A 22,214-nucleotide genomic window follows, 5' to 3' on the forward strand; every position below is an offset into this window, starting at 1 on the left:
AAGAAAATCTTAAGAAGTTTAAAATTTTGGGGGATTTTGGGATTGTATGTATAGCTTCTCACTCATTAGCAGCTAAAGTGTGCTATCTTTCTCACTTAACTCCCACAGTTTCTCTGAGATAAGAGGGTTTTCTTTAGTTTAAGAATTGCTGTGAAAAAATAATATATCAAAAATATAACCGTTTCTCACCAAGAGTTTTCATTCCAATCCCAAAGAAATCCAATGCCAAAGAATGTTCAAACTACCACACAACTGCACTCATCTCACACGCTACCAAAGTAATGCTCAAAATTCTCCAAGCCAGGCTTCAATAGTATGTGATCCATAAAATTCCAGATGCTCAAGCTGGATTCAGAAAAGGCAGAGGAACCAGAGACCAAATTGCAAACATCCGTTGGATCATCGAGAAAGCAAGAGAGTTTCAAAAAAACATCTACTTCTGTCTTACTGATTACACCAGAGTCTTTGACTGTGGATCATAACAAACTGGGAAATTCTTAAAGAGATGGGAATACCAGACTACTTTACCAGCTTCCTGAGAAATCTGTATGCAGGTCAGGAAGCAACAGTTAAAACCAGACTTGGAACAGACTGGTTCCAAACTGGGAAAGGAGTACATCAAGGCTGTATATTGTCATCCTGCTTATTTAACTTCTATGCAGAGTACATCATGTGAAATGCCAGGATGGATGAAGCACAAGCTGGAATCAAGATTACCAGGAGAAATATCAATAACCTCAGATACACAGATGACACCACCTTTATGGCAGAAAGTGAAGAAGTAGTAAAGAGCCTCTTGATGAAAGTGAAAGAGGAGAGTGAAAAAGCTATGTTAAAACGCAACATTCAAAAAATGCAGACCATGGCATCCAGTCCCATCACTTCATGGAAGCAATGGAAACAGTGACAGACTTTATTTTCTTGGGCTCCAAAATCACTGTAGATGGTGACTGCAGCCATGAAATTAAAGGATGCTTACTCCTTGGAAGAAAAGTTATGATCAACCTAGACAGCATATTAAAAAGCAGAGACATTACTTTGCCAACAAAGGTCTGTCTAGCCAAAGCTATGGTTTTTCCAGTAGTCATGTACGTATGTAAGAGTTGGACTGTGAAGAAAGCTGAGTGCCGAAGAACTGATGCTTTTGAACTGTGGTGTTGGAGAAAACTCTTGAGAGTCCCTTGGACTGCAAGGTGATTTGACCTGTCCATCCTAAAGGAAATCAGTCCTGAATATTCATTGGTAGGAGTGATGCTGAAGCTGAAGCTCCAATACTTTGGCCCCCTGATGTGAAGAACTGACTCATTGGAAAAGACCCTGATGCTGGGAAAGATTGAGGGCAGGAGGAGAAAAGGATGACAGAGGATGAGATGGCTGGGATGGCATCACCAACTAGATGGACATGAGTTTGAGCAAGCTCCTGGCATTGGTGATGGACAGGGAGGCCTCCCGTGCTGTGGTCCATGGGGTCGCAAAGAGTCGGACATTACTGAGTGACTAACCTGAAGAGGGTTTTCTATCGTTTAAGAATTGCTGCTAAAAAATAATACATAAAAAATACAACTGTTTCTCACCACCTTGGTCTAAACCATCATCATTTCTTTTCAAAAGTGTTATAATAACCTTCTAATTGGTTTCCCAGCATCTATCCTTACACCCTCCAGCATCAGTCCTGTGAGCTACTCTCAACCAAGTGTTCAAAGTGACACCATCCACCACATTAGTCCTATGTTCCTGGAGGATCCAGTCCTCTGCTATCTTTCTCATCTCATATCATACTAGTCTATTCCTCATTCATTTAGCTCCTGCCATGCTGGCCTCCCTGCTGCTTCTCAAGGCAGGAGTAGGGCCTTGCACTGGCTTTTTCAGTCAGCCTCTAAGACCCTTCCTCCATATAACTTATCTGTTCACTTTCTTCATGATTTTGCTAGATATTATCTTTTACAGACACTTCTTCCCTGACTACTTCTTCATGTAAAATACTTTCCATCACTTATCTTCCTTGGCTAGAATTTAAACTCCATGAAAATGGGCTCAATCTGTTTTGCTCACTGCTGTATTATCATTTGGCACATGTTAGATGGTCAATAAAATCCACTGAACAAATGAGTGACAAAATGTACACTTAGTCCCCATATAAAGAAAATTCTTTGGGACCACTTAGAAAAGCATATTTTAGACAAATCAACATGAAAGTGAAAATATGATTTTTTTTAAACCATAGATCTAAATATATTCCCCTTTACTAGAAGCTTTTAAATGTTTATATAAATGCCATTACACTGTATATATTCTGCAAATGTCTTTTTCACCAAACCCTGTCTTTGAAATCTCTCCATGTTGATACACTTTAGATGAAGTCCATTTATTTTAACTGCTGAAAGTATTTCACTGAATGACTATATCACATTTATTCATCCATTCCTTACTGAAAGCCAATTAGGTACTTTTCAGATTTTCTTCAAGCAATGCTGCAACAAATGTCTTTGTACATGTCTCCTGGTATACACAATCAAAAACTTCTCAGTTATAAATCTGGAAGTCAATTTTCTAGGATTCATGAATATGTATTTTCAGTTTAATTATGTATTACAGAATTCCTCTCCAAAAATTCCTGTATACATTCATACTTCCATAGGCAGAAGATATAGTCTCTATTTTCCTATTCAGTTCAGTTCAGTTGCTCAGTCCTGTCCGACTTTTTGCGACTCCATGGACTGCAGAATACTAGGCGACCCTGTCCATCACCAACTCCTGGAGCTTACTCAAACTCATGTCCATTGAGTCGGTGATACCATCCAGCTATCTCATCCTCTGTTGACCCCTTCTCCTCCCGCCTTCAGTCTTTCCCAGCATCGGGGTCTTTTCAAATCAGTCAGCTCTTTGCAGCGGGTATTGCATCAGGTATTGCATCAAGTATTGGAGCTTCAGCTTCAGTATCACTCCTGCCAATGAATATTCAGGACTGATTTTCTTTAGGATGGACAGGTTGGATCTCCTTGCAGTCCAAGAGACTCGCAAGAGTCTTCTCTTACACCACAGTTCAAAAGATTCAATTCTTCGACACTCAGCTTTCTTTATAGTCCAACTCTCACATCCATATATGACTATGGGAAAAACCGTAACTTTGACTAGATGGACCTTTGTTCGCAAAGTAATGTCTCTGCTTTTTAATATGCTGTCTAGGTTGGTCATAACTCTCCTTCCAAGGAGTAAGCATCTTGTAATTTCATGGCTGCAGTCACCATCTGCAGTGATTTTGGAGCCAAAAAAATAGTCTGCCACTGTTTCCCCATCTATCTGACATGAAGTGATGGGACCAAATGCCATGATCTTAGTTTTCTGAATGCTGAGCTTTAAACCAACTTTTTCTACTCTCATCTCTCCTCTTTCATTTTCATCAAGAGGCTCTTTAGTTCTTCTTCACTTTCTGCCATAAGGGTAGTGTCATCTGCATATCTGAGGTTATTGATAATTCTCCCAGAAATCGTGATGCAAGCTTGTGCTTCCTCCAGCCCAGCGTGTCTCATGATGTACTCTGCATAGAAGTTAAATAAGCAGGGTGACGATAAACAGACTTGATGTACTCCTTTTCCTATTTGGAACCAGTCTGTTGTTCCATTTCCAGTTCTAACTTGTTTCTTGACCTGCATACAGATTTCTTAGGAGGCAGGTCACGTGGTCTGGTATTTCCATCTCTTTCAGAATTTTCCAGTTTATTGTGATCTATACAGTCAAAGGCTTTGGCATAGTCAATAAAGCAGAAATAGATATTTTTCTGGAACTCTCTTGCTTTTTCCATGATCCAGCAGATGTTGGCAATTTGATCTCTGGTTGCTCTGCCTTTTCTAAAACCAGCCTGAACATCTGGAAGTTCACAGTTCACATATCGCTGAAGCCTGGCTTAGAGAATTTTGAGCATTACTTTCCTAGCGTGTGAGATGAGTGCAATTGTGTGGTAGTTTGAGTTAATTTTCCTATTAACTTGTGCAAAAAAAGTACATGCAGATGACATTTATACACAATGCATATATACATTAAAAACTTGCCATTCTAATGGGTATGAAAAAATTTTAAATTGTCAGCATCCCAATTACTAACAATGTTTTATACTTTTTCACCTGCTTCTTAACTGTATGGGTTCTCCTCCATAGCTGCTGGTTCTTGTTTTTGCCCATTTTTAAGTGGAGTTGATGATTTCTTATTAAATTGGAATAGTTCTTTATATATTCTGGATACTAGTCTTCTCATCTGAAGTTTGCTAGTGATACATTTTAGTAACTTAGTTAGTTAGCTCAGTCACTCAGTTGTGTCTGACTCTTTGCGACCCCCTGAATCACAGCATGCCAGGCCTCCCTGTCCATCCCAACTCCCGGAGTTCACTCAGACTCATGTCCATTGAGTCAGTGATGCTATCCAGCCATCTCATCCTTTGTCATCCCCTTCTCCTCCTGCCCCCAATCCCTCCCAACATCAGAGTCTTTTCCAATGAGTCAACTTTTCACATGAGGTGGCCAAAGTACTGGAGTTTCAGCTTTAGCATCATTCCTTCCAAAGAAATCCCAGGGCTGATCTCCTTCAGAATGGACTGGTTGGATCTCCTTGCAGTCCAAGGGACTCTCAAGAGTCTTCTCCAACACCACAGTCCAAACACATCAATTCTTCGGCGCTCAGCCTCCTTCACAGTCCAACTCTCACATCCATACATGACCACTGGAAAAACTTACTGAAGTTTAAATTCTTGATTTAGTAAAATTTATTAATTTTTTTCTTTATGACCTGTGCTTTTGTTGTAAGAAATCCTATCTAGCTAAACTTTTAAAGACATTCCATATTTTGCTCTAAAATTTTTGAAGTTAGTTTTTTTGATTTTGATTTTAATCAGAGTTTATTCTGTATGGTATTTGGCAAACCAATTGTTTCCTATTTTTCTATGGGCTTCCCTTGTGGCTTAGCTGGTAAAGAATCCACCTGCAATGTGGGAGGCCTGGGTTCAATCCCTGGCTTCGGAAGACCCCCGGAAGAAGGGAACAGTATTAACCCACTCCAGTCTTTTGGCCTGGAGAATTCCATGGATTGTATAGTCCATAGGATTGCAAAGGGTCAGACACGACTGAGTGACTTTCACTTGGGCTTCCCTGATAGATCAGTTGATAAAGAATCCGCCTGCACTGCAGGAGACCCTGGGTTGGGAAGATCTGTTACAGAAGGATAGGCTTGGCCTTCCCTTGTGGGAAGAAGGGAAAGAATTCCCAGCTGGTAAAGAATTCACTTGCAATGCAAGAGACCTGTGTTCAATCCCTGGTTTAGGAAGATCCCATGGAGATGGGAAAGGCTACCCACTCCAGTATTCTGGCCTGGAAAATTCCATGGACTGAATAGTCCATAGGGTGGCTAAGAGTCAACATGACTGAGTGACTTTCACTTTCACTTTACTATGCGTACATGCTTTACATACATGTTTACACACATGCTTGAATCTGTTTCAAGCTTTTTTCATTTTTATTACTAATCTACTTGTCTATACCAGAGTCAATACCACGCTTTGAATGTGCATGACACTTGTTGACCATTTCTGGAATGATCTTGATAATTCTTGGACGTCTAACTCCAGGTGAGCTTTTAGTTTTTCCGTATTCAACAACTGTACTGATACTATAGATATTACAGAAATGGGGGAGTTAACTGATAATCTGAATTTATTCTGTCCTAAAAGATGTCATGTAATTTTCTCTAATATCTTTTGTTAATGAGTACTAGGAAGCTTATAAATGGTATTATAAACTGTATCTCTTTTTTCTTCATATGTTTTCCAACAGGTTTCATGTACATTCTGATGTGGTGAATGTTGGTATTGGTATTCTATGCTGACTTTATATCCAGCAGCCTTCTTGAACTCTGATTCATTCTAATTGTACACAGATTCTCTTGTAGAATATAATTTCACTTATGATAGTGAAAATATTCTTTTTCCTTTCCAATCTCTATTTCCTCCCACCTCTGCTTATCTAATTACTTTGACTAAAATATCTAATTTAATGGTAAAAAGTAGGAGTGACAGTAGACATCCTTGTTCCGTTTCCAAATTTTGTTTCAAAAATTTAATATACTGCAATATTCCATTTAGTGGATGTTTTACAATTTCCTAAAATATTCTCTGAATAATGGATGGTTTGACTGACTCAATTAAAATAAAATAAAGCTTCAACATTTTAATGTTCTGCTTTGAATAATGACAAGCTAACTTAGAGTAGCTTTTCCATCTTTAACAACCATATACTGTGGATAAAATATAAAAACAGATATGACAAAAAGCAGGTAGTAACTGGAGGGGCATCAACCTTAAAAGAAGGAACTGCACCAGATAGGAACTGCACCAGATAGGATCTGTATTTACAGGGCTGTTGTCTGAGGTCACTTATTACAGACACAATGACAATCAGTAGGGACTGAAACAAAAATGTGCCTTCCTGCTAGCTGAGGAGCCACAGTACGAAGTCTAGGGCTAGAAAGCACCACAAGATTTGTGTGTAAACTATGCCCAAATATTCAGATGGCCTTCATTTGGGGAAGGCTCCAAGGAGTCCAGCAAAAAGCAACAGCTGAAAAGTGTAAAGATCTGAGTTGAGAGGAGACTTCGGTTGCTACTTAACACAGGAGTGATAATGTTGGGGCATTTGAATTCAGCCCTGTTAACGGTGTATCAGGACAAAACAAAACAAAACAAAACCTCATCAGAGAAAAATAACAGAATTCAAAGTCTACAACTATCACGATACCCATCATACAAGCAAAATTTACCAGAACAAAGAAAAAGGAAAGAGACCCAGAGTCAAGAAAAAGAAGCAGCTCAAAGAAAATAAACCCTGAATAATCTAGACTTCAGACTTAACAGACAAAGACTTCAAAGCAAGTATTATAAATACATTCAAGTATTTCAGGAAAATATGGTCGTAATAAATGTACACATGGGAGGAATCTCAGCTGAGAGTAGAACTGAAAGAACCAAATGGAAATTCTACAAGTAAAACGGACAGTATTTGAAATGCAAAATTCATTGGATTTCTTTAAAGGAGATCAGATACAGCAGAAAAAAGGTCACTAAAGCAGTAAATCATCAGTACATTTTACTGATTCTAAAGGAGAGAGAAAAATATCTTCAAAATAATAAATAGAGCTTCAGAGATTCATAGTACAATAACAAACGGTCTAGTTATATACAACTGAAGATAATGAGACAGAAAAATATCTGATAATGGCCAAAATTTCTCCAAATTTTGTGAGAAATACAAACTTACATATTCAAAGAAGCTCAGCAAATTCCAAGCAGAATAATTAGAAAGAAAATCACACAGGAACACATCACAATCAAAGGGATGAAAACATCACGATGAAAGCAAATCTTGAAGGCAGCCGGAGTAAAGTAACATTATTACAGTTAAAAAAAAAAAAGTGGTATGAATGATAGCTGATTTCTATACAGTCAGCCAATTTGCAACAGGGATGCCAAAGCAATTCAAAAGATAAAAGGAAAAACCTTTCCAGCAAAGGTTGATGGAATAACTGGATTTATCTATAAACAAGAGAACACAGCTCACTCTGTAGGAAAATTTGAGTTGGCTCATAAAATTAACCACAAAAGGTTAAATTATAGAATGCCTAGAAGAAGATCATGACCTGAAAATATATAAAGATGTCAGAAAATAAACAAGTCACCAATCAGAAGAAAATATTTGCAAAATGTATCTGATGAAACTTATGCCCAGAATATACACTGAGTTCCTATAACTCAAAAATCAAGACAAGTAATCCAATTAATAAATGAGCACACAACAGAAATAGATGGTTCACGAAGAAAAGATAGACAAATCATCTAATGAAAGCACATGAAAAGATGTTCACCATTAGTCATCAGGATATACTATATACGTACTGGGATGGTTAAAATTAGAAACACTTGGAAACACCAAAAGTTGGCAAAGTTGAGCAATCACATCTGTCATATCTGATGGAAATGAAAAAAGTAAAATCACTTTGAAAAACTTTAGTAAATATAAACCTATTATATAACACAACAATTCTGTCCCTAGGTATTTATCCAAGAGAAACAAAACTGTGTCCACAAAACAGACTCTTACAAACATGTTCACAGAACCTTTAGTAAAACTGCCCCCAAACTGAAAACAATCCAAGTGGCAGTTAACATAAGAATGGATAAAAATGCTGTATATTCATTGATTGGAATACAACTCAGTAACAAGAAACAACAGTAGTGACAACTTCTGATACATAAAAGAACATGGATGAATCTACAGGACATTATACTGAGCCAAGACAACACCTAGAACTTTGTTCTGTACAGTTCCATTTATATGATGTTCTGGAATAGACAAACTTAATCAATGGAGTAAGAAAAATTAGAAAAAGTGGCTGTCTTGGGACAGGGGTGGGAGGCTGACTGGAAAAAGAGTATGTATAGACTCTGTAATAGATGGCCCCATTTTCCCTTTTCAGGAAAAAAGGACACTGTCCCCCACCTGCTGGGAGTGCTTCCAGCAGAAAAAGTGAGTGTTAGTCACTCGGCTGCAGCCAACTCTTTAGGACCCCATGGACTGTAGCCTGCCAGGCTCCTCTCTCCAGGGGACTCTCCAGGCAAGAATACTGGAATGGGTTGCCATTCCCTTCTCCAGGGATCTTCCTGACCCAGGGATCGAGCCAGAGTCTCCAGCACTGCAGGCAGATTTTTTACATCTTAGCCACCAGGGAATCCCGAAATAGCAAAGCTAGGACAGCTGGCATACTGAATGCAGCACTTTAACAGCTTCATCTTTTAGTATCTGAAATAGCTTGACTGGAATTCCATCACTTCCACTAGCTTTGTTCTGCACTCAATATGCCAGCTAATTTGAAAAACTCAGCAGTGGCCACAGGACTGGAAAAGGTCAGTTTTCATTCCAATCCCAAAGAACGGCAATGCCAAAGAATGTTCAAGGTGGTATAGTTGCTAAGTCGTGTACAACTCTTGCAACCCCATGGACTGTAGCCTGCCAGACTCCTCTGCCCATGGCATTCTCCAGGCAAGAATACTGGAGTGGGTTGCCATTTTCTCCTCCAGGAGATCTTCCCAACCCAGGGATCCAACCCGAGTTTCCTGCATTACAGGCAGATCCTTCACTGACTGAGCTAAAAGGCAAGCCCCAAGAATGTTCAAACTACTGCACAATTGCACTCATTTCACACGCTAGCAAAGTAATGCTCAAAATTCTCCAAGGAAGGCTTCAAAAATACATGAACCGAGAACTTCCAGATGTTGAAGCTGGATTTAGAAAAGGCAGAGGAACCAGAGATCAAATTGCCAACATCTGTTGGATCTTAGAAAAAAGCAAGAGAGTTCCAGAAAAACATCTACTTCTACTTCATTGACTACATCAAAGTCTTTGTGTGGATCACAACAAACTTTGGAAAATTCTTAAGGAGGCTGGAATACCAGACCACCTGACCTGCCTCCTGAGAAATCTGTGTGCAGGTCAAGAAGCAACAGTTAGAACTGGACGTGGAAATACAGACTGGTTCCAAATTGGGAAAAAAGTACATCAAGGCTATATATTGTCACCTTGCTTATTTAACTTATATGCAGAGTACATCATGCAAAATGCCAGGCTGGATGAAGCACAAGCTGGAATCAAGACTGTTGGGAGGAATATCAATAACCTCAGCTAGGGAGATGACACCATCCTAATGGCAGAAAGTGAAGAGGAAGTAAACAGCCTTTTGATGAAAGTGAAAGAGGAGAATGAAAAAGTTGGCTTAAAACTCAACATTCAAAAAATGAAGACCATGGCATCCAGTCCCATCACTTCATGGCAAATAGATGGGGAAACAATGGAAACAGTGAGAGACTATTTTTTTTGGCTTCCAGAATCACTGCAGATTGTGACTGCAGCCATAAAATTAAAAGACACTTGCTCCTTGGAAAAAAATCTATGACCAACCTAGACAGCATATTAAAAAGCAGAGACATTAGTCAAGGCTATATTTTTCCAGTAGTCATGTATGGATGTGAGAGTTATAGAAGGCTGAGTGCCAAAGAATTGATGCTTTTGAACTGTGATGTTGGAGAAGGCTCTTGAGAGTCCCTCGGACTGCAAGGAGATCATACCAGTCAATCCTAAAGAAAACCAATGCTGAATATTCATTGGATAGGTGGCTCAGAGTAAAGAATCTTCCTGCAGTGTGGGAGACCTGCATTTGATTCCTGTGTTGGAAAGATCCCTTAGAAAAGGACATGGTAGCCCATTCCAGTATTCTGGTCTGGAGAACCCCAGGGACAGAGGAGCCTGACAGGCTATAGTGAATGGGGTCACAAAGAGTTGGACACGACTGAGCGACTAAGGACACATATATTCATTGGAAGGACTGATGCTGAAGCTCCAAGACTTTGGCCACCTGATGTGAAGAGTCAACTCATTAGAAAAGACTGATGCTGGGAAAGATTGAAGGCAGGAGGAGAAGGGGATGACAGAGGAGGAGATGGCTGGTGGCATCACTGACTAATGGACATGAATTTGAGCAAGCTCTAGGAGATGGTGAAGGATAGGGAAGCCTGGTGTGCTGCAGTCCATGGGTTGGCAGGACTGAGCTACTGAACAACAACAACAACAACAATGGAGATAGCTATGCTGAAGAAAACTTCACTCCCTAAGGTCATATCTCCTTCTAGGGACAGCTCACATTCAGAGGCTGCACAACATGCACAAAATAAGGACCCAGCTCTTTGTCTTTGGGACATCTCTGATGGGCCATTTCTCCTTCAGAACTCTTCACACTGCAGCTTAACTTTCTCTCTGTTTCCTTCCTATCCCTTCCTTTCACAGATGTGATTCCCAAGAACATTCCTTAATAAAATGGTTCTTAAAATATGACTCTTGGACAAGCATCACCTGGGACTAGTTAGAAATGTAAATCTGTAGGGCCCACTTCGGACCTATAGAATCAGAAAGCAAACCCCCCACTGCAAAGACCTTCCTATTAGCTTTTTGTACCTCACTCTTACATTGACTCAGATGGGTATACAATTGAGGAAGATCTCTAATATGAAAAACAGGACATTCCCCTTAAAAAGGGGGCATGAAATCCTTACTGGGAAGAAAGAAGATCATGCAAGAAAGAAAAAAAATTTAATCCCCACAAAGGGCAAAAACAAAAACTGGATGCTATATCACACACAAAAAGATACCATATCACTAAAAAGTGGTGTCTTAGAAATTAAAACTATTGGGCTACATTTTTCCTGTTTGCCCTTCCAGATCCAATTCCTACCCTCTGCAAAAGGAGGCTGGCCTGTATGCACTGTATCTGTTATGGCTTCCTTCCCCTGCGGTTTCCAGTGGGCTGATATTAGTCACCAGGAGGAGGTAAGACAGCAAAAGACAGAGGAGGTATTTACTTTACTTGGCTTTCCCCTCTGATGAGGCCATGAGTTAGCAGTTGCGGGGGCTGTGGTTCTTCTTAGCAAGTCCTGTAAGACCTATTCTGACTCATTAAACTATGATCATTTAAAACAATGAGCATTTCAAAAATGAAAAAGTAAATATATAAAATTTAAAGTAAAACATCTCAAAGCTATCAAATAAGGAATGAGATTATCTATGGATATATTTGGAGATATAATTATTTTTTCACCATTACTTCAACTTGTTAAGTTTAAGAACACTTTTTCAGCAGCAGAAAAATATGCACAAAAATATGGTCACTACTCAATAATGAACCACTGGTGCATACATGAACCTGAAGTTTAAAAAAAGGTAGATAATATTTGACTTTTAAATATTTCATTGTTTAAGTGGTCTTCATTTTTATTTTTGAATAAAACTATTTTGTTAATTTTATCTACAAATAACTTACATTCAAATGATAATGTAAGTTTACCATTAATATTTTTCTAAGGTTTTTGATATTTTCTAAATGTTGATAATTGATTATATTTAATGAAGCTGTGGTTTCATTAAACTTAATGTGTCACTGATTTTTTAAAAATCACTGCTTTTATAAACATTTTAATTAAATAGTATCAACCTGGTATTTTAGTATTAGATAAAAACAAAATATCCGGCTCATAATTTTGCCCTGCTATTGTAATTACTAAGTTTATGAAACATGCCAGTCATTTATCTTCTAAATCTTTTAGTTCGATCTTTGCAGATCAAGTCAGATCACCGCTATGTTATAGAGCTCAATACTAGACCAATGGAGTAGGAAAAAGGGGAAAACACACCAGCAAGGAGGGCATATAACAACTTCAGGAAGACAGGTACAGTTTGAGAAAGCATGTTTTGTTTCCCTTAAATCAAATTATGTGGGCTGCCCTGGTGGCTCAGTGGTAAAGAATCCGCCTACCGGTACAGGAACATGGGTTTGGTTCTGGGTTGGGAAGATGCCCTGGAGAAGGAAATGGCAACCCACTTCAGTATGCCTGCCTGGGAAATCCCATGGACAGAGGAGCCTGGCAAGCTGCAGTCCATGGAGTCAAAGCAGAGTTGGACACAACTTGACTTAGCGACTAGATAACAGCAACAACAAAATCAAATTACACAGTGAAGCTGTGGAAAACTTTCTTTCCCAGTGGGACCAAACGAAAGAGATAATAAACATAAGCATGTTTTTAAAAAACAGAAACAAAAACAAATCAACTTAATCGAAGCCTATTTCAAAACACTTTACAGAAATACACTATAGCATTTCCCTTTCTTTAGAAAAAATATGATACAATAAATAAACAGTCACCGGCCAAAAATACTAGTATATAATACACTGTAAGTAACAAGATGCCTGAAAGAACACTGCTCTAGCTAAAAACATTTCAGAACCTGTTTCCCCCCACTTTCAACAAATTGTTTCTAATTTGTTTAATGCTGATATCATTCTAAGAGACTCCCACTCATCTCTTCCAACACCAGTTTGGCCTCCATCCAAAAGTTCACTACTACTTCTAAATTTATTTAGCATCCCCAAATCTGAATTCAGAGTGACTCACAATTTCAATATACTTGATTCAAAACTCCTGTGTTGCAGAAGTAGAGATCTGTGAATTCTAGATACTAGACTTCACCCACAGAAAATGTGAGGTAGCAGAGGTACTGTGTAATCCATCAACCATAAGAAGCTTTTGCATTCTAGTCTTGCCAGAACAAATCAAACTGTTACGTTGCTCTCTTGTAAAATAATTGTTAAAATATTTTAAGACTTCAGATCTTTCTTGTAGATTACAACTCAGCTCACAGTTCATCATTGAAAACAAATTTTTACCCCTATATTTGTCAATAATGAATGTGAAACATTTAATTTGCTCAAATGAAAACAAAATTTTAAACACACAAAAAATAACCAGAGTAAAAGCTAATTTTATAAAGATTAAAAAGTGCAGCCAGAAAATATAAAAAAGAAAACAGAAACTACCCTGATCCCAGTATCTAGACATTTTGATTCATTCACTCAGTATGTCATCTTAAATATAACTGGAATTTGTTGGTGAAGATGTGGAAAAACTGCTGGCGGGAATACAAGATGGTGGAGGTGCTGTAGAAAAAAGTCTGGCACTTCCTCAAAAAGTTAAAATCTGAATTACCATATAATTCAGCAATTCTACTTCTTGGTATATACCCAAAGAAATGAAAATAGCTATGCCAACAAAAACCTGTATATAAATATTCAGATGCACTATTCATAGGAGCCAAAAGGTAAAGCAACCCAAAAGTCCATCAATGGATGAATGGATAGACAAAATGAGTTACAGTCACACGATGGGATTCTTCAGCCACAAAAAGGAACTGAGGTACTGAAATGTGCTAAAACATGGATGAATCTTAAAAACTTTATGCTAAAAGAAGGCAGACACAAAAGGCCACATATTATATGATTCCATAGGTATGAAATATCCATAATCAATAAAAGTTTTGTCAGTTCTGACTGCTCCACTGACCAGCCAATCCCTATCTCTCCCCCTCTTCAAGCCTCCCTATTCTGTTGTTGTTCAGTTACTCAGTCGTGTCTGACTCTTTGCGGCCCCGTGGATTGCAGTATGCCAGGCTTCCCTGCAGAGAAGGCAATGGCATCCCACTCCAGTACTCTTGCCTGGAAAATCCCATGGACAGAGGAGCCTGTAGGCTGCAGTCCATGGGGTTGCGAAGAGTCCGACATGACTGACTTCACTTCCACTTTTCACTTTCATGCATTGGAGAAGGAAATGGCAACCCACTCCAGTGTTCTTGCCTGGAGAATCCCAGGGACGGCGGAGCCTGGTTGGCTGCCGTCTATGGGGTTGCAGAGTCGGACGTGACTGAAGCGACTTAGCAGCAGCAGCAGCAGCAGCAGGCTTCCCTGTCCTTCACTGTCTCCTGGAGTTTGCTCAAACTCCTGTCCATTGAGTCAATGGTACCAATTCCCTAAGACACACCAATATTGAAATTAGGCCAATAAATAATCCAACAATGGCCTGTAAGTGTTCAAGGGAAAAGAAGAACCGTATGCTTCTCACTTAATATCAAAAGACAGAAATGATTAAGCTAAGTGAGGAAAGCATGTAGAGAGCTGAGACGGGCCCAAAGCTTGGTCTCTTATACCAGTTAGCCAAGTTACAAATGCAAAGAAAAGTTTTGGGAGGAAATCAAAAGTGCTACTTTGGTGAATGCATGAATGACAAGAAAACAAAACAGCCTTAACGCTGATAAGGAGAAAGCTGGAGTGGTCTGGACAGAAGATCAAACCAGTCAAGACAGTCCCTTTGGCCAAAGCCTTATCCAGAGAAAGGTTCCAACGCTCTACAATTATATGAAGGCTGGAAGAGGTGAGGAAGCCACAGAAGAAAAGTCTGAAGCTAGCAGAGATTGGTTCATCAAGTTTCAGGAAAGAAGCTGCTTTCATAACATGTAAGTGCAAACTGAAGCAGTAAGTGCTGAGGTAGAACTTGCAGCAAGTTATCCAGAAGATCTACCTAAAATCAATAATGAAGATGGGTGCACTAAACAACAAATTTTCAAGGCAGGCGAAACAGCCTTTTACTGGAAGAAGATGCCATTCAGGACTTTCATAGCTAGAGAGGAGAAGTCAATGCCTGGCTTCAAAGCTTCAAAGGACAGGCTGACTCTCTTGTTAGGAGCAAATGCAGCGGGTGATGGCTGAAGTCAATGCTCATTTACCACTATGAAAATCCTAGGGCCTTAAATCTACTCTGCCTGTGCTCTATAAAAGGAACTACAAAGCTTGGATGGAAGCACATCTATTATACATGGTTTATTGAACATCCTGTGCCCACTATTGAGAGCTAGTGCTCAAAAAAACCAAAAAAGTAGATTTCAAAAGTAGATTACTGCTTATTGACAATGTTCTGGTCATCATCTGCTCTGGTTACTCAAGAGCTCTGATGGAAACGTGATACAATACATGTTGCTTTCATGCCTGCTACCTCAACAACCATTTTGCAGCCCATGAATCAGGAGTCATTTTTACTTTCATATCTTATTCTTTAAGAGATACATTTTGTAAGGCTATAGCTGCCACAGTCAGTGATTCCTCTTATAGACCTGGGCAAACTAAATTGAAAACCTTCTAGAAAAGATTCACCATTCTAGATCCCATTCATGATTTAAGCTGGAAGAAGCTGATTCCAACCTTCATGGATGACTCAGGGGTTCAAAACTTCAGTGGAGGATGCAACTGCAGATGTGGTAGAAACAGCAAGAGAATCAGCATTAGAAGTGGTGCCTGAAGATGTGACTGAATTGGTGAAATCTCACAAGAAAACTTGAATGGAGTAGTAGTAGCTTCTTACAGATGAGAAAGTTGCTTCTTGAGACAGAATCTATTTCTGATAAAGAAGTTGTGAAGATTTGTTGAAATAACAAAGGATTCAGAATATTACATAAACAGTTGATAAAGCAGTGGCAGGGTTTGGGAAAATTGACTTCAATTTTTAAAGTTCTACTATAGGCAATATGCTATCAGACAGCATTGCATACTACAGAGAAACTGGCCTTGAAAAAAACATTCAATCAATGTGGCTAACTTCACTGTAATTTTAAGAAACTGCCACAGCCATCCAACCTTCAGCAACCACCCCCTTACCAGTTGGCAGCCATCAACATCAAGGCAAGATCTTCCACCAGCAAAATGATTTAAGACTCGCTGAAGGCTTGCTTAGGTGATGGCTAGCATTTTTTAGCAATATAGTATTTTTAAGTTAAGGTATATACATTTTTAGACATAACGCTATTGAACACAATGAACTACAGTATATTTTAAATGTAACTTTTATATACACTAGCAAACCAAAAACTGTGCAACTCACTTTATTCTGATGTTTGCTTTACTTCAGTGGTCTGGAATCGAATCTGTAGTATCTCCATGGTATGCCCATTATTTGAACATATTAGATTTATTTATACCTTTTTTCACTGAAAGACTTCTATGGTATTTCCAGCTCTATTTTTGTAACACATAATATAGCAACAAACACTTGGCACATAGATCTTACTATACACACTGCCAAGACTTTTCCTCAGATAGACACATACACAAACAGAGACAAACCTTGCAAGGGAATTCTGGAATGGTTGATCTCCAACTTTCCAATTATTGCTAAATTGCCCTTCGAAGTACACTCCATCAGCTGTGCATGAAAATGATTCCTATCCTCTCCAAAATGTGGTAATGATAGACTTTTGCCAATCTCATGTGTGTGAAATATTTTGTTGTTTAATACACATTCCCCTATTAGTAAGGCTGAACATATTTATGTTTATTGATCATTAATCTTTCTATTGTCAACTGCCTCTCATATCCCTTACACATTTTTATATTTGGTTGTTTGCCAATATTATTACTACTAATATTAACATATATTTTATTTACTTAGAAGTGTCCTCTTATCCTTTGGATACTAATCCTTTGCCAGTTATTTGAATTACATGTATCTTCTCCCCATTTGATGGCTTCCCTGATGGCTTAGAGGGTAGACCCGGGTTCAATCCCTGGGTTGGGAAGATCCCCTGGAGAAGGAAATGGCAACCCACTCCCATACTATTGCCTGGAAAATCTCATGGATGGAGGAACCTGGTAGGCTACAGTCCATGGGGTCACAGTCCATGGGGTCTCCCCATTTGCTGCTTGTTTATCTTTTTATAGCATTCATGGTTTTGCAGAAAGCTTTTACTTTAATACAGTCAAATTTATTACTATTTTTCTTCATGAGAAGTGCTTTTGGTGCCTTAAGTCTTCTTTATCATGAGGCCACAGAGATTTTTTTTTTAAGTGTTTGCTTTTTACATTTAGGGGGCTAAATTTCCCTGGATTCTGCATGTGATACACATTGTGTTTTGTTTTTTCTCATACAGAGAACTAGAGGTCAGCAGTACACCTTTTCACTTGAAGACAAGGCCTGTGTCTTATTAATCTGTTTCTTAAAAGCACTTTTCCTGGTGCATATTATAGGTGGTTATAAATATGTGATCAATACAAGGAGGAAAAGAGGGAAAAGAAAGGAGAGAAAAGAAGGCAACATGGGGATGGGAGTGTGGGGGTAAGTATTCAGATGTTGGTCATTCGTGAAAACTAAATATCAGAACCATACAAGTCAAAGGGTATTAAAACAGATTCAGGGGATTTTCCCGGTGGTCAGGTGGTTAAGAACCCACCTTGCAATGCAGCAGACAGGTTTGATCCCTAGTCTGGGAAGATCGCACATGCCACAGGGCAACTAAGCTGAAGTGCCATAACTTCAACCTATGGAACCTGCCCGATGAAAGGCCCTTGCACCACAGCAAGGTGTGGCACCTCTGCCCCCTCCACCAGCTCTCAGCAACTAGAGAAAATCTGTGCAGCAGTGGAGACTCAGCATAGCCAGAAACAAATGAATAAATGCAAAACAAACAAACAAACAAACAAACCCCACCAGAAAAACAGATTCAGGAATGGTCTGCAGGAAGATGAACTTTCCAGAACTCTGGAAAGTTAGAGGCAAAGATATTGCTCATGTGTAACTGATACTGACTCTGCTCTCTCTTTCCCAGGATGAGAATATGGCCTTGCTAGTGCTAAATTGGAGAAGGCAATGGCACCCCACTCCTACTCTTGCCTGGAAAAATCCCATGGATGGAGGAGCCTGGAGGGCTACAGTCCATGGGGTTGCTAAGAGTCAGACATGACTGAGCGACTTCACTTTCACTTTTCACTTTCATGCATCGGAGAAGGAAATGGCAACCCACTCCAGGGTTCTTGCCTAGAGAATCCCAGGGACGGGGGAGCCTAGTGGGCTGCCATCTATGGGGTCGCACAGAGTTGGACACAACTGAAGTGACTCAGCAGTGCTAAATTGGTTCAAAAATCCAAAAAACCATGATGTTTTGTAAATATCACTTGATTATGTTAAGCCTTTGCAAAATGTTCATCAAAGCCTAAGTATAAAGCGCAAAGATATACCAAGAATTTAATGTAACTCAAGCTGAATTTTTCCTGCAGGAAAAGTGGCCATAGGTACCACAGAGGTCTACAGATTGGAAAAGTTATTAAAAAGTAACCTGTATTTACTACTATTCAGGAAGTCATGCGGCTTCTATATCCTTAAATAAATAATCCAGTAACAATCAACAGGTGAATGAGTAGTCTCCTCCCAACCATTCCTAACCTGAAGGTCAAATGAGGGTTAGGAAGAACAAGAGAAAACAAAATAAAAATGAGACCTAGAATGACTTTTGTCTCAGTGGCCCTCAATAGAAAAATAGCTCCCTAGAGCAACATTTGGAGAAGGCGATGGCACCCCACTCCAGTACTCTTGCCTGGAAAATCCCATAGATAGAAGAGCCTGGTAGGCTGCGGTCCATGGGGTTGCGAAGAGTCAGACACGACTGAGTGGCTTCCCTTTCACTTTTCACTTTCATGCACTGGAGAAGGAAATGGCAACCCACTGCAGTGTTCTTGCCTGGAGAATCCCAGGGACGGGGGAGCCTGGTGGGCTGCTGTCTATGGGGTCACACAGAGTCAGACACGACTGAAGTGGCTTAGCAGCAGAGAAGCATTATGGTATCTAGCTCAGTACAGATGACGTATGTCCCATGAGTATTCCTGCCGAAATACTGAACCATGTCTACACATTGAACCATATACACATCTAACCACCAACATATAGGAAAAAGAGGGAAAGCACCATAGGAGTGAAACCAGCAAAACCTAGACTGTGGGAAAATCCAGAAGACAAATGATCCAATTTGTTTGACAAATAAAAAACTACTAGAAAAAATTTAAAAGAATATCTATAGATTAAGAGATTTCAGCCAAGAGCAGAGTATGGGTGCTGATTCAAACAAACTGTAAAGAAAAAAAACATGTGATGTGGAAATTTGAGCACTGACTGTATGCTTACTAACATTAAGGAATTACTATTTTTGTGTTAATTATATACCTCTACTTATTTAAAGATTAAATCATATGATGCCTGAGATTTCCTTCAAAATAATCAATAGTTAAAGATGGGGGTTACATAAAAATAAGATTAGCTATGAGACTAGCTGTTGAGACTGAATAAAGACAACAGAGTTCACTATACTTTCTCTCTTTTTGTATACAATTGAAAAATTTCAAAACAAAGTTTAGAAAGTAGAAGTACTTTGTAGATCCTTTTCAAAAGAATAGCAAGTTAAGTCCTAAAGCCAAGAGAATAGTTTGACACCTGAAAACCTTCTGATGTTGATTACAATTTAAATTCTAAGAGTAGACTATAGAGAGAAGGCAATGGCACCCCACTCCAGTACTCTTGTCTGGAAAATCCCATGGATGGAGGAGCCTGGTGGGCTGCTGTCCATGGGGTCGCTAAGAGTTGGACACAACTGAGCGACTTCACTTTCACTTTTCACTTTCATGCATTGCAGAAAGAAATGGTGACCCATTCCAGTGTTCTTGCCTGGAGAATCCCAGGGACGGGGGAGCCTGGTGGGCTGCCATCTGGGGGGTCGCACAGGGTTGGACACGACTGAAGCGACTTAGCAGCAGCAGCAGCAGCAGCAGACTATACAGGATACTTAAAGTCACAGACTCATCCACTATAACCGTGCTACTGCACTATTCAACAGCCACTAGAGATACCAAAGAATATGTTAGTAGTATGCCATTTTATATCAGGGACCTCAGTGGTGCAGATGTTGGAATCTGAGGGGGGATCCTGGAGCTGATCCTCCAAAGATAATGAAGAACAAGTATATTAGAAAGTTTAGATTATAATGATTCATTTTCATAAAAACTTTCTAATGAGTTATTTCCCCATTTTTGCTGTTATTCCACATACAGGCATCTTTCATTATACGTGTCCAGTTGATTAAAATGCTGACTTTCACCATTAAAATTTTCTCTAAAAGGACTGTAAAACTCTGTACTTTGGGAAGGCAGAGTACTGAACAAAACCGGCTGTTCTCTTTAGTCTCAATCTATGCATTTTCCTGGTTTTTTTTGATGCAAACAGATTTTCAGGTTGATAGAAAAAGTTCAAATAGCCAACAGGATGCAAATGTGCTGTCAAATAACAGGAAAACATTTGCTCATACAATTATATTTTTTAAAATTAAAAAGACTCCTTTAAAGAAATTTATGTAGTAAGAAACACTATGACACACGTAGCAGGAAAAAATACCATGGTTTGTGGAAGAAAGAATTCCAATTCTGCCACTATCAGTGATATGCCTGTTAATTAGATGAACTATTTTTTCTTTTTCACGAATGACAGCTCCAAAGCTTTTTGTGAAGATTAAACAAGATGATTTACATAAAAGCCATACTGCAACAAGCAAGTAACAGACTACTGATAAATGTTAAATGAAACCAAATACTCTAATCCTTTTTCACTTATAATAAGGAAATTGAAGATCAAAGAGGTTAATAAATGCCTTGTGCAAGGTCATACATTTTCATTTATTCCATTATACAGTAAAAATACTACCTGATAATAATGCCTCTATTTTACACTGATACTTTCAAAAGAAGAAAAACTGTGCCCTCATCTCTTAACTTGGGAACTTCCTTCTCCAAAAACATTAGGAATGGCCATCGAGTGAGCTGGATGAAGGCTTCGGCTAGCTCTCAAGTCGTATACTCTTTGTTGGGCTTCAATGCCCTCTAGTGCTGATTTGCAGAGGCAGCCTCAGGTTCCAAAGACAGGCATATATATCTTCCTGGTCTACAGACCAGGTAACAATGCCCACACAGGTAATGAAATGAAACATGAGACAGACACATGTAAAGAGAGATCCATCTATAAAGATGACTCTGTTTTCTTTGGGAGATGAGATTTTGAGAAGCATCAAAATCTATTTACTTTGTTTTCAAACTTGAAAAAAAATTTTTTCTACACTTTCTGTTCTTGTTTGAATTTTTAAAACAAACATAAAAAACTTTCAAAAACAAACTAAAAATATGAAAAAGACAGAATCTTGTGGGCATTCCAGTGGGAAAAACTATTCTTCTGCCCTTGTGCATAGTTTCAGAAAAAAGAGTATAGAGCCATGCAGCTTCATATCTTCTTATGTTATATTATGAAAAGGCTGGGTCAGAGATAAGGCAGATCTTTAAATTGAAAAAAAAAAAGAGAGATAAAGGTAAGTAACTTCATTTTCCTTGAATGCACCTTATGTGTGATCAACAGGTGACATATGTGTAAGTCTTTTTAAACTAAAAAGCATTTATCCAACCTATAGTATTCATTACTATATATTTGCTTAACTGAGATTCTAAAAGAAGGAAACCAAGCTGAGGGTGGCTACCAACGACTGAAGTTAAAATGAAATTTCCTCTAAGATAACAGATGCAGGCAATGATGCTTGATGTGTTCTTAAAATTGTACTTGAAATGACCCTCATGCGTACTGCCTTCTTGAGACATGACTTACTACTATTCTTTCCTAGATTTTATTCTACAGTCATATTTATGACTGCAAAGGGTTCAGTACACCAGCATGTTATAAGAAAGACACCAAGTGCAATGTCCTAGTGTCTGTCATTTAACCTCAAGAATCATAGGACTTTTGCCAGAAAGGCAAAAATCATAAATACAAATTTTATAATTAATACTAAAATTCTTTCCCCCAAAGCACTAAAAGAACCAAAAGCAGAGAGCCTAACCTAAGAACATTGTTCCAATCTATAAAGTAGAAGATTATCCAAGGAGGATAAGGACATTCG

General features: G+C 38.9%; 1 protein-coding gene across 1 annotated transcript in view; it reads right to left on the reverse strand.

Annotated features, from left to right (window-relative positions):
• RFX7 (regulatory factor X7) overlaps positions 1 to 22,214 on the reverse strand; it is a 142,141-nt gene that overhangs the window by 75,380 nt on the left and 44,547 nt on the right. The gene's annotated exons all lie outside the window — the stretch shown is intronic.

Source organism: Capra hircus, chromosome 10 (genome assembly GCF_001704415.2).
Source record: "Capra hircus breed San Clemente chromosome 10, ASM170441v1, whole genome shotgun sequence".
In the NCBI taxonomy this organism is placed as follows: domain Eukaryota; kingdom Metazoa; phylum Chordata; class Mammalia; order Artiodactyla; family Bovidae; genus Capra; species Capra hircus.